Here is a 12,200-nt window from a genome sequence, read left to right on the forward strand (position 1 = left end):
AGTCATGGACGCTTTTGGATATTTTATGAAAACTACTGACCCGATCTTCTGAAAAATGAACATGAACATACAATTTTGCATAAAATTTCAAGGAGCTTATCATGTCCTTGAACTGCCATAGACCCAAATTCACAAAACAAAACCAAAGCTCTACGATATGAAAGGTTAAGGAGGATGCCATGGGTTATTCAACAGGTCACCCGATGCCACAGGTACTACTCTCTCTGATCCTTTACTTCTTTTTCATCCTCTAGAGCTGCTCATAAGCATTTATGGATCTTTGCACAATGTATGCATTTAAAAAATATGTGCATTTAATGTTTATTTATTTTGGAGAAAGAAAGAGACAGAGACAGAGCACGAGCTGGGGAGGGGCAGAGAGAGAGGGAGACACAGAATCCGAAGCAGGCTCCAGGCTCTGAGCTGTCGGCACAGAGCCCGACGCGGGGCTCAAACCCACTAACTGTGAGATCATGACCTGAGCTGAAGTCAGATGCTTAATTGACTGAGCCATCCAGATGCCCCATTAAAAAAATTTTTTTTAATGTGTATTTATTTTTGAGAGAGAGAGAGAGAGAGAGAGAGAGAGAGCATGAGCGGGGGAGGGCACAGAGAGAGGGAGATACAGATAATGTGTGCATTTTTGAGAGAATTTCCAAAAGAACAGCACTGGTAGTACCTGGCTATAAATGATTTGCAGAACGTTTCTTGGGAGGAGGGGCAGAGAAATGCTGCATATGAGTGTTGAGTTAAGGGTACCATCCACATTTTTCTCTTTGCTGTCCTAGCATGGAGGCTGCTTCCACCTAACTTGTGCTCTTGGTTTCATTTTATTTTATTTTTTCTGTTGCAATACTGTTTTTTTTTAATATATGAGATTTATTATCAAATTGGTTTCCATACAACACCCAGTGCTCATCCCAAAAGATGTCCTCTTCAATAACCATCACCCTCCCTCCCCCCTCCCACCCCCCATCAACCCTCAGTTTGTTCTCAGTTTTTTTTTTAATATATGAAATTTATTGTCAAATTGGTTTCCATACAACACCCAGTGCTCATCCCAAAAGGTGCCCTCCTCAATACCCATCACCCACCCTCCCCTCCCTCCCACTCCCCATCAACCCTCAGTTTGTTCTCAGTTTTTAACAGTCTCTTATGCTTTGGCTCTCTCCCATTCTAACCTCCTTTTTTTTTTCCTTCCCCTCCCCCATGGGTTTCTGTTAAGTTTCTCAGGATCCACATAAGACTGAAAACATATGGTATCTGTCTTTCTCTGTATGGCTTATTTCACTTAGCATAACACTCTCCAGTTCCATCCACGTTGCTACAAAGGGCCATATTTCATTCTTTCTCATTGCCACGTAGTACTCCATTGTGTATATAAACCACAATTTCTTTATCCATTCATCAGTTGATGGACATTTGGGCTCTTTGGATAATTTGGCTATTGTTGAAAGTGCTGCTATAAACATTGGGGTACAAGTGCCCCTATGCATCAGAACTCCTGTATCCCTTGGGTAAATTCCTAACAGCGCTACTGCTGGGTCATAGGGTAGGTCTATTTTTAATTTTTTGAGGAACCTCCACACTGTTTTCCACAGCGGCTGCACCAATTTGCATTCCCACCAACAGTGCAAGAGGGTTCCCGTTTCTCCACATCCTCTCCAGAATCTATAGTCTCCTGATTTGTTCATTTTGGCCACTCTGACTGGCGTGAGGTGATATCTGAGTGTGGTTTTGATTTGTATTTCCCTGATGAGGAGTGACGTTAAGCATCTTTTCATGTGCCAGTTGGCCATCTGGATGTCTTCTTTAGAGAAGTGTCTATTCATGTTTTCTGCCCATTTCTTCACCAGATTATTTGTTTTTTGGGTGTGGAGTTTGGTGAGTTCTTTATAGATTTTAGATACTAGCCCTTTGTCCGATATGTCATTTGCAAATATCTTTTCCCATTCTGTCAGTTGCTTTTTAGTTTTGTTGATTGTTTCCTTTGCAGTGTAGAAGCTTTTTCTTTTCATGAGGTCTCAATAGTTCATTTTTGCTTTTAATTCCCTTGCCTTTGGGGATGTGTCGAGTAAGAGATTGCTACGGCTGAGGTCAGAGAGGTCTTTTCCTGCTTTCTCTTCTAGGGATTTGATGGTTTCCTGTCTCACATTCAGGTCCTTTATCCATTTTGAGTTTATTTTTGTGAATGGTGTGAGAAAGTGGTCTAGTTTCAACCTTCTGCATGTTGCTGTCCAGTTCTCCCAGCACCATTCGTTAAAGAGACTGTCTTTTTTCCATTGGATGTTCTTTCCTGCTTTGTCAAAGATGAGTTGGCCATACGTTTGTGGGTCTAGTTCTGGGGTTTCTATTCTATTCCATCGGTCTATGTGTCTGTTTTTGTGCCAATACCATGCTGTCTTGATGATTACGGCTTTGTAGTAGAGGCTAAAGTCTGGGATCTTGGTTTCATATTATCAGGTAATAAAGGCTCATGAGGGCAAAGTATGGAATGAGGGATAAAGGATATGTGTGTCTGTGTGCAATTTTAAATAGGATAGTGAGGGAAGGCCCCAATGAGAAGGTAATATAGAGAGAAGTCTTGACTGAGGGAAGGGAAACAGCTATACAGATCTCTTAAAGTATTATGGACAAAGAGTGGATGTGCAAAGGCCCTGAGGCAGAATCATGCTTAGCATGTTGAGGAAACATCGAAGAGGACAGAATGGCTGAGGAAGAGTGGGAAAGAGGGGAAAAAGTAGATAAGGTTGGAGAGGGTGGAGTGCATATCACATAGGCATTGTAAGGATGCATCTCCATTGGTGGGTTCTGGGGCTAAAAGTCAGGATCTGCCTAGGATTGTGATTATAACAGTATCACACTGCTGTTGAGAACAGTACCTAACACACACCCAGGCTCTAGACTCCCTAAGTAGAAAATCTGAGTCCCGAAATGTTTTTTAAATACTTAATTGTTCAAATTTCTCTCTAACAAGTTCTGCCACAGTACATTATCTAAAAATATTTATTGATCATCTACTAAAAGCCAGGCATTGTGGATAACTGTTTCTTAATGTAGGAGAGAGAAGTGAAAACCTCTATTTATCAAGAGCTTTTTTGTGTGCCTGCCAGGCAGGGTGTCAGGCACTTTACCTCGGTTATCACAGACTCTGTGCTCTCCTAGAGCTTTGGGTTGGCAGGAAATATATACAATGAGCATCAGTAACAACAAAGACTCTATGCAAGGACCCCATGCAAACAGATAAAGTACCACTAGCTATGTGAGGCAGAGCAGGTCACCCCTGACAGGAGCTCTGTGGGATCTTCACCAATTGGCCAAGACCAGAGTGGGAGTGTGTTGGATCCTGGTCAGCAGCAGGGAGTAAAAGCTGGTGGGGAACCGAGCAGATGCAAATGTGGGATATGTGGACTTAGGAGGAGGAGGGGACAGTAGGAGCTCAGTAGAGTTGGCTGCATCCAGATTCTGACAGGGTCTTAGGACCTTAGGGGTGGTTACAAGGAACCAGTGAGGTCATCAAGAAGGGGACAGCACAGCAAAGCCACAGACGTCTGAAAGGCATGTGGGAGAAGGGAGGTCAGGGGGAAGGGGGGCACTCCTGGTGGGGGAAAGGAGAAGAGGAAGGAAGAATGGAAATGCTGTCGGGGGGTTGGGGGGGGATCTCCAGCCTGAAATGAATGTGTGTTGGGACAAAGCATTTCTGGTTAATTTTTAAGCATTAGTAAACTTTTAAGTCTCAGCTGCATGCTCCAACTTCTGTCTAGAAAGGGATAGCCAAGAAGAAATTCTTCCATTGGCATGAGGGCTATGATTAGGGGAAAATTCCTCAGGGCAGACAATTCCATCAGCATATTTTTCTAATTTATATTTTAAATAGTACAAGTGTTCCCAGAGGCCTGGTGACAGACACAGCTTCTATAAATATATTAAAGTCAAACAATCTGCACATAACTGCCAGTCTGCTGAAGACTCCCACCCCTTTCCAGATTTAACCAATTTTTAAAGGCAATTACATTTGGAAATTTTAAACTTGCAGCTAATCAATCTAAGGAAAAAGAGTTTACTCCAATACCATTGCAAAGGAGCATTTCCCTCACTCTTTCAGTGTCTTCAGCCTTTGAGTGTGGGAGACCTGTTCACATTACCAAGGCTATGGAAGAAAACATAAAGCAGGGTAAGGAGTAGGCAGATAGGGCGGTGCAAGGTACTGGGGTGAGCAGACTATAGTCTGTTGTCAGAGAGGCTCAGGTACAAATGCCACTGCCAATCCTGGCCCTTCCTAGAGGTGACACACACACACACACACACACACGCACACACACACACACACACACACACACACTAACTCCTACCTACATATATTTAGTTCCATATCTATCTATATGTGTGTATATTAAAGCTCATGAGCTCATTCTTATATCTGTAATTCTAATCCTACACCACGGGGTCTTACATTTTTTTATTTGTTACTTTTTTCTCTGATCATGAGCAACCTGGCTCTTATTATCCACAATATGTTCACTTATTTTTTCAATCCTCATGTACACATAGGTAGTTTCTGAACTGCTAACCTACCACACTCCTTTGAGAAACCAATTTACCAACTCAAGTACAATATATGTCTATAGTTCTAGTGCTTTTTGCTTTGGTTTTATAATAAAAGGTAAAAATACTGTTTTCCAAAATTGTTGAGATTAGTATTTTCTACAACCCCTTCAGTGTAGTTATGTTATTCATATATAATAGTTAAATTTGATTTTTTTAATGTTTGTATTCCATTTTGAGTTCCCTTATATCCCTGTTCATTAAATTTTTTTTTCTTTCAAGTTTACTTATTTATTTATTTTGAGAGAGAGACAGAGTGAGCGGGGAAGGGGCAGAGAGAGAGAGAGAGGGAGAGAAAGAATCCCAACCAGGCTTCACACTGTCAGCACGGAGCCCAATGTGGGGCTCGAACTCACAAACCATGAGATCATGACCTGAACTGAAGTCAAGAGTCAGACACTCAACCAACTGAGCCACCCAGGTGCCCTGATTTTTTCTGAGACAGAGTGAGAGAGAAAGAGAGACAGAGCATGCAAATGCGTGAGCAGAGGAGAGGAAGAGAGAGAAAGAATCTTAAGCAGGCTCTACACTCAGCATGGAGCCCAACGTGGGGCCCGATCTCACAACTGTGACATAATGACCTGAGCGGAAATCAAGAGTCAGATGCTTACCCAACTGAGCCACCCAGGCACCCCTTTCCCTGTTGATTTTTAATTAATTATGTATTCTTTGAGTATGTGGAATATTGCCATGGTTCTGAGTCAGAGCTGTGTAGAAAGTTATCATCGGAAAGGTGGCTCTCCCCACCAAGTCCTCCCACTAGCTGGTCCCCATTTCCCCACTCTCGCACTCCATTCTTTCCTGCTCCTTGTAGGTAAATCTCGCTAGGCTTCAGTTTATCCTTTCTGTATGTTTGGTGTGTGAGTGAGCAATTACATGTATAATTTTTTATACCCCCTTTTCCTTATATAAAGTAGAGCGTAGTAGACATATTATTTGTACTTTAATCAATTGATTTTTGACAAGTTGCCAAGGAAATTCAACAGAAAAGAAATAGTCTTTTCAACAAATGATGCTAGAACAACTAGATACCCATGAGGAAAAGAAAAACGAACATTGCTGTTTACCATACCATACCATTACCTGGTTCTATACACAAAGCTCAACTTAAAATGGATCATGGATCTCATACAAAAACAAAAAACTAAAAAGCTTCTCAAAGAAAGCATATGTGAAAATATTTACGATTTCAGAGTAGACAAAAAATTCTTAGACAGGCCTCAAAGTTTTTGTTACTTTAAGATGTTATGGTTGAGGTAATTTGTTCTGGCAGCAACAGAAAACTAATACAGAAAGCATAGAAAAATCACCAAAAAAATTCTCAAGAGGCTACTGGTCTTGTCCATGTTTTATTTGTGTTGGGATTTGAGGGAAACCAATAAATAACAATCCTTTCCTCACTGGAATTTGGAACTGACTGAAAGTTACACATAAGAATCAGGCAGATGGGAGCTAAAAATACAAGGAGATGAAAACATTACTCTCACATATTACTTATAAAGTAGATATTGGAGAACATAGCTTGGATCTGCTAGTCAAAAGAACTTGCTAATACTCTTTGCTCTCTTTTTGAAACCTTGGAACAGCCCTCACAACGAAAATCTTCTGCCTTTAAGAACAGAGAACAGTCTTGTGCTGGAAGAAGAGGAAGCCAAAAGATATGAGGCAGAAAAGGAACTCAGAGAGAGTGGAAGCATGACAGAGATTCAACATGCTGGCTCCAAGATGTAGGACCACAGGCAAGGACCAGAGGGAAGTCTCCAGAAGCTGAGGGTGGCCCCAGCTTTGCAGCCCTAAGGACAAATGAGCAACTGGCCAGTGGAAAATAATAAAACCTTCAATGAGAGATCACTGCTTAGATGTTTATTTATGTGGCTAAAACCCAGAGCAATAAAATCAAACACAACTTGGAAAGAATTTTATTTTTAAGACTTATTTGAGGAAAGTAAAGCTTATTAGCAACTATAGAGAATATAGTGAAAAACATACGATACTATATAAAAATAGAAGTGGCTTCAGGGTGAAAAATACCAAATGATCTTTCCAGCTCTGCTACTTACTTTGGCTGTGAGAATATGAGGAAGTCCTCTGAGTCCACATCTTAAAATAGGAATCACACACTACACCTAAGAACAGAATTTCTGCAATGATCTAATGTAATAATATCTGTGAAAATGCTTGGAAAATTGGAGAATGCTATTTAAAGATATCATTTTCATTAACATTATTAAAGATAATATCTTACCATTACTAAGCCCCTGGGGCATAGCGTAGGTGCTTTAAGACACATCCCAGCTCTTCACTGATACTTGGGTATCATTTATCATATCTCGAGAGCAATTTTCTAAATGAGACATACTTTCTCTTTTCCTTGGTCACTGGCCATGGCATGTCTACAGAGAGCTCTATTTCAAATGAACAGCTGATATAATAATGCCTAAGAAAATGAATGCATCTTAAAGAGGAAAATGTTGTCCCTTGGATGTGCCAAAATGAAATGCTGCAAAAAAATCAGAATAGCCATCTTAACTTCTACCTGTGAACTATTGCGAGCCCATTAATAAGACTGTATGTTCATTTGCACATCTTGTTGTTCAAGCTCCTGAGAACATTGTAGTTGTATGTGGGGGTTAGCAATTACTCTCTGCCAACTTTGAGGGGCAAAGTTGAGACCTAGAGAGGTTGAGCTCAGTACAGCTACACCTTTTTTCACCAAGGTCCAGAAGAGAGGTATGGGAGGACCTCACTAAAATTTAGAACTAGAATTTCAAATTACATATCTCAGAGAAAACATAGAGATAAAATTAGCTTCCTTCTCAACAAGTTGACCTTGAATAAGTTGGAGGGAGAAGATACAAAAGAGTACACAAATATAAGATGGATAAATGCTTGGGCCCAGAGACAAGAAGCTAAGAGACCACTATCAGGTTCAAGAACAAAGAAATCAGAATAGCTTACAGAGTCTTCCATTGTTCCTGGTCATGACTGAACCCTAGAACACTCTGTGTGACTCTTTATTTCACAAGTAGGGAGAGAGTTTGGAGACATGATTACAGTGTTGAGAACTGAAATTATGACAGAAGGATAAAAGGAGTACTGGAGCTCAGTCTAAAATGGAGAGTAATGGGAGATAATAGAATATTAACACTTCTTTTACCTGATGAAAGCACCTGGGGTGGGGGGTCATGGGAAAATCTTGAAAGGGAATGGTTTAAAGTTTTTTTAAAAATCCACTTCATGAAATAAGCCATACAGAGAAAGACAGATACCATATGGTTTCACTCTTATGTGGATCCTGAGAAACTTAACAGAAACCCATGGGGGAGGGGAAGGAAAATTAAAAAAAAAAGAGGTAAGAGTGGGAGAGAGCCAAAGCATAAGAGACTCTTAAAAACTGAGAACAAAGTGAGGGTTGATGGGGGGTGGGAGGGAGGGGAGGGTGGGTGATGGGTATTGAGGAGGGCACCTGTTGGGATGAGCACTGGGTGTCGTATGGAAACCAATTTGACAATAAATTTCATATATTGAAAAAAAAATCCACTTCAACTAGGTATGTAATGAGGAAAGATGTAAATCTGACATGGTAAATGACAAACATTTATCAAGTGCCTTCAATGTGACAGAGCCTCTGAGCCTTCCCTTGAAAAGGTGCTCTCCACCTGTCCTGGGAGGTGGCAAGTACAGTGTGGTTAGTGTGGCAGATGGACTAAACATTCAGCTGCAGAAAGAAAAGGGGAACACACCTAACCCAGGAAAGGTGCCATCTTAGCCACATTTTGAAGGATGTGTGATCCAGGGAAGAGCATTCCAGGCAGAGGGAACAGCATGAAGGTTTGAGATGACATGGTGTGATTGTAGGACTAAAAACTAGTTTAAAAGTACAGGTTTGTAGAATACAAGGCTGGATAAAGTTTAAGTGGCATAATTTATTGAGTGTCTATTTGTACAACTTATACTTTTTGTTTTTGTACATCATCATGGTTAATCCTATAACAGCTCTTGGGGGGGGGTAGTTTTGTTAATCAAGGTTAATATTCAAACCCCAAACTCTTAGTGACTTAGTATAATTAAAATCTATTTTTCATCTCTAAAGGTCCAACGTGGGCCAGGCAGCCTACTTATATCTAGTAGCCATGACATCTGGATCATGTGGCCTCTAAGGCCACCAGCACAGAGGAAAAGGGATAGAAGAGATACTCTGATTCATAACTGCTTGCAGTCACTTCTGCTCAGTCTGTGGGCTAGAACTAGTCATATATTCCCAACTTCACTGCAAATGAAATTTGGAAATGCAGAGAAGCACATGGATATTCGATGAGCACCAGCCATCCCTGCTCTGGGAAGGCACCTGTAAGAGTTATTTATCATGGCATAACAATGACCATAAATCTAGTGGCTTAAAACAACACGTTTATTATCTTACTTGCTGTAGGTCAGGAGTCCAGGCACAGCTCAGCTGCATCCTCTGTCAGAGTCTCAGAAGGCTGCAATCAAGGTGTTGGCTGGGGCTAGGGTCTCGGCTGAGGCTTGAATAGGGGGGAATCTATTTCCAAGCTTTGGGGGCTATTAGCAACATTCAGTTCTTTATGGGCTATTGGACTAAGGTCCTCAGTTTCTTGCTGGCTATCAACTAGAGGCCTCCTTCTTTCCTTATCTCATGGGCTTTCCCAACATGGAAGCTTCCCTCCTCAAAGTGAGCAAGATCTATAGCATGTCCCGGCCAGGCTGGTGTTGCAGTCTTATGTAATGTAATTCCTGGAAGTGACATCCTGTCCACTTTACCATATTCTTTTGGTTAGAAGCATTACAGGTCTCATGCACATTCAAAGGGACTGGATTACACAAGGGTGAGTGTACCCTGAGGTAGGTTCAATTGGGAGCAATCTTAGAGTCCATTCACCACCACACCATTATTAAATCCTTATTTGTTAGAAAAATAAATTGGGCCACAGGGAGGTTAAATGGTTTGTCTAAGGCCTACAAGTAAGGAATACAGATGGAATTCTGCTCTCTTCGCTGTACTACCAGATTATGAAGAGCTTTCTGTTTGAGAAGAAAGTTGGATTTTTATCCTGTAGATAGTAGTAACAGGATCAGATTTTCATTTTATTTCTTTTTAAATTTTTATTATTATTTTTTTAAATTTAAGTAAACTCCATGCACGATCAATGTGGGGCCTAAACTCACAACCCTGAGATCAACAGTCACATGCTCTACCGACTGAGCCAGCCAGGTGCCCCCAGATTTTCACTTCAGACGAGATCAGAAGTATTCAGGGTGGTATGGCCGTAGACCAGATTTTCATTTTAGACAGATCAGCTGACTGTTGGGATTGGATCTGAGAAGGTTTTACTAATGGCAAGGGTCAATTTAGGAGATTCTGGACCTGATTGATTGGGAAAAGAAGACAGCAGTGACTGGGTAGGATGCAGTTGCTTCAAATGGGCAGGGGATTTTCCACGATGGTAATCATTCCAAATGCTTTTAAGATCGATCCTACAAAGTAGACTCTGTTGTTATCCCTATTCATAAGTGAGGAAAGTGAAGGGTGAAGGGGTAAAGTAAACCAACTCAGAATAAAGAACTGATCTCAATTCAGACCTCATGACTCTTACTTAACTCCTCAGTCCCAGGTTTATTTCAAAGAATCAAAAAGATTGTATGGCTTAGAGAGTCACAAGGCTAATCTACTCCCATTGTCCATTCATTCATTCATGCATTCATCCCCAAATATTTATTAAGCTCCTGCTCTGTATCAGATGCATACTTACCATTTACATTCATTATCCTTTTGAATCCTCTTAATCACCTTTTTAGGGAGTTGTTGAGAAGTATTACTTTCCCCAATTTATAAAGAAAACACTATTTTGGTATCTCCTACAGTGCTGAGGATAAAGTGAATCCTTCATCAAGTCTAGCTGAGTCTACTTGACTTCAACATGTTTACAACAAAATTGGTTAAATTTAAGGATGGTACCAGCACAGGTACCTCTCTGTTCCCTTAGTACTTTCTTCTTCAATTCTAAATACTTCTATTTGGGCACTACTTATAAAGAAGCTGCAAAATTGATTCAAACAGAACAACAACAACAACAACAACAACAACAACAACAACAACGTGGTTCAGGAGCTTCTGGTCCAAAACTTTACATTTCTCCACCCATTAAATTATAGAGGGAGAGATGCCAAACTTTTATAGATATTTAGTTCAGCCAAATTAGTTTCTCTCCTCTCTGCTTGCCAAACATAAGGCAGACTGTCTTTATCCCAATGAAAACTTCATTGTTACAGGCAACAGCCAACTCCCTACAGATTCCCTGAAATCATTGTGATCTCAGCAACTCTTGTTCCCTGCACACACTTTCCAGATTGATCCCATGAAAGTACCTCATTATCTTCACTCTCTTGAGTATTTGTAGCATCTTCTAGGACATGTGCAAGGCTCTGCATAAATCACTGAGGCACAAAGCTTTCAAGGACAGAGACAAGGTAGCTCAATTCTATCACATCATTACTAGAACCTGATTCCCAGTAGGAATTCAATGCATACTCATAACTTGCCAATTCTTCATCCAATCATCTATAGGGGAGAGGATAAAAATGACAACATAGGTGAATGTTCCCACCCTTTCTCTCTGCCAAATAAACTAGGCTTTATTTTTGCCACTGTTCCTTTTTACCCCCTCCACTTGCCTCTACGCTTGTTGTGAGCTCCAATCACAAAAATGGGCTGAGGGATAAATGCTCTATAAAACAGTAGTGAAAGAGAATGTGGAACTTTCTTTCCCAGAGACAATGAGTGTGGGGAGCTGACACTTCGGAAGTCTGGAGGAACGTGCTGGTGATGAAGGGCTTGGGGAGAGGTTGAGAAAGGCAAGAGAAAGGTCATGGTCATGGCCAAGAAGAGTCACGGGGGATGAGGGAAAGAAAACTAGTGACAGACCCTGGGAGATATGTGGTGCTAAATCATATGAGAGGAAGAGAATTTTAGCAAGAGTTACCTTTGAGTTTTACCTTCTTTAAGAAATATGTGTGAAGGTTTGGGTTCCTATTGGACTTTCCTCCTTTACATGGTGCCCCTCTTGAATAACCTATGTAGAGCATGGTTATGATGCAGTGACATATGCAACAAGCATTTATTAAACTTGTCTGGTGATCTCAAACATTATTATACAGGACAGGAGATAAAAAGAAAGAAGTGCCGCTATTAGAGACCCTCACAGTTTAGCTAAGGATTCAAATAATAATATCTGTACGTTAGTTGACAGCTTACAAAATTGTTCTTTATCTTAAATGATTTAAGGGGACCATGCAGGTCATATGTAGATTATTCCCATTTTCGGGATAAGGAATCTGAAGCTCAGAGAAGACTTGACAGTGGCTGTCATCTGGCAAGTAGCAGAGTTAGAAACAAAGCTCATATCTGGGGAGCAACAAGGTTGTCCCCTTTCTGCTTTCTCATACTCCCTCTGGTCAGCAAGGAAAATGAAACAGCAGAGAGTAGAGACCTTGATTCAGAAGGGTAAAGTGGATTTTTTAAGATTACGAGAAAGGAGGTATTCAGGTAACCTTTGTTGTGATAAAGGTTGGGATTC

The 12,200-nt window shown here is 40.8% G+C and overlaps 1 long non-coding RNA gene across 1 annotated transcript in view; it reads left to right on the forward strand.

Moving 5' to 3' along the window:
* Window positions 1–6,446, forward strand: part of LOC132694560 (uncharacterized) — a 52,229-nt gene extending 45,783 nt beyond the window's left edge. Inside the window, exon 3 of the long non-coding RNA XR_009617364.3 lies at window positions 6,192–6,446. This is a non-coding gene — a long non-coding RNA (uncharacterized LOC132694560). The remainder of the gene's footprint in view (window positions 1–6,191) is intronic.
* Window positions 6,447–12,200: the final 5,754 nt, after the last annotated feature.

The sequence above is a fragment of the Panthera onca genome, chromosome B4, assembly GCF_046562875.1.
Source record: "Panthera onca isolate mPanOnc1 chromosome B4, mPanOnc1 haplotype 2, whole genome shotgun sequence".
Lineage (NCBI taxonomy): Eukaryota > Metazoa > Chordata > Mammalia > Carnivora > Felidae > Panthera > Panthera onca.